At 52.4% G+C, this 1,403-nt stretch overlaps 1 pseudogene across 1 annotated transcript; it reads right to left on the bottom strand.

Moving 5' to 3' along the window:
- Window positions 1-6: 6 nt before the first annotated feature.
- On the bottom strand, window positions 7-1,187 carry LOC103254495 (annotated as a pseudogene). Its single transcript, XR_503959.1, has one exon. The product of XR_503959.1 is annotated as a 2-phosphoxylose phosphatase 1 pseudogene (transcript).
- Between the last annotated feature and the right edge of the window lie 216 nt (window positions 1,188-1,403).

Here is a 1,403-nt window from a genome sequence, read left to right as displayed (position 1 = left end):
TTTTCTCTGTAAACTAGCCATCTTGTACCAAGCAATTCATGTACCAGAATATAGCAACATGCTTGCTGTTCCACCCAAACCATCCACGTGGCTCCCAAACACAGTGTTTAGCCTTTAAAAAAATCAATCATCATATACCCTTAGCAACAGATAGAACTAGAAGTGGATCTTTCCCCACTCTCTGTACTGGCAAAGATTCTACACTGCCGTGCTGCGGACCTTTTAGAATCCTTCCCTGTGACATGCATCATAATAATTTGTACGACTGCTTCCCAGGGCCACAAACATGTCCCTTTTGACAAAGCGAACTAAATTTTCGAGGGGGCACATGGGCTTGGGAGAACGCTTGTGGTGGTCCTGGCAGAATGAGGTGTGGAATGTGACGTCGACACCATTGTACAGAATCCGGACGGCATGCTCGCTGGGCTTTTCCCTGTCTTGCCAAAGCTCGAAGATCAGCCTGGCCGCAAACCTTGGGAACCTGGCTTCCGAAAGGCCCAAGGCACTGAGGACTGGGGACAGAGTGACATCATGAGCAGAGTAGAGGGCAAAGACCTCTTCTTTCCTGCCCTCGGTGGCACGCTGCATCCGACCGACGGTCTGGTTCAGGATTGGGTGGGCGCCCAGGAGTGAGTACCCGAGGTACAGCTTCTTCTCCCGCCTCTCCCTCTCATCCTCTATCTGATGTGTCTTGATCACCTTGAAGTGCTCCATAGCGACACAGCCATTCCTGGTGCAAGGGAAGCTGACGTTATGGCAGAAGTGGCAGAGCATGGAGTCTATGGGGTTGGCCGCCCGGAGCTGCTTGGTTGGGACGTCCACGATCCTGGCCATCTCCCCGTAGGTCCTCTCCAGCTGGCTGTTTTTCAGACGCAAGAGGTACTGACGACGCTGCTCCTTCTCCAGGTACTGGTTTCTCACTGGGCAGTAGCAGCTTCCAGAGCAGAACAGAGCACTTGGCTGGTGCCTGAAATAAATCTTCTTCCAGTCAAAATCTGGGAGAAAGCCATAGAGCAAGGCCAGCCCGCTCTGCAGGGTCCGGCTTTTCCCCGTGGTCTCTAAATAAAGCTGGTCTGTGGACCAATCATTCGGCAGGAGCTTGTGTTTCTTTAGGTAGATGTCTCTCAGCAGCTGGCCGTTCTGCAGATGCTGCACGACTCCTGGAACACAGGGGACACAAAGCTTTCCTTATTATCCACTTTGCAAAGGAACAGCAGGGGCAAGAGGAGTCCGTGTCCAACTCTGGAATGGTTTGCATCCGCATAAGGTAATGCAATGGAGCCCGGTTCCCCACTGTGTGCAAGTTGCAAGAATGGTTCATATCAACTTGCGAAGGGAGCCACTTGGAGTGTCCATGGAGAGATCTGCAGAGTGTGGCCCTGACCTCTGGAGCCATGGTCTCT

This window comes from Carlito syrichta, unplaced genomic scaffold (genome assembly GCF_000164805.1).
Source record: "Carlito syrichta isolate Samal-C Ts95f unplaced genomic scaffold, Tarsius_syrichta-2.0.1 Scaffold282435, whole genome shotgun sequence".
Classification (NCBI taxonomy): Eukaryota; Metazoa; Chordata; class Mammalia; order Primates; family Tarsiidae; genus Carlito; species Carlito syrichta.
This window is presented reverse-complemented; position numbering and strand designations above follow the sequence as displayed.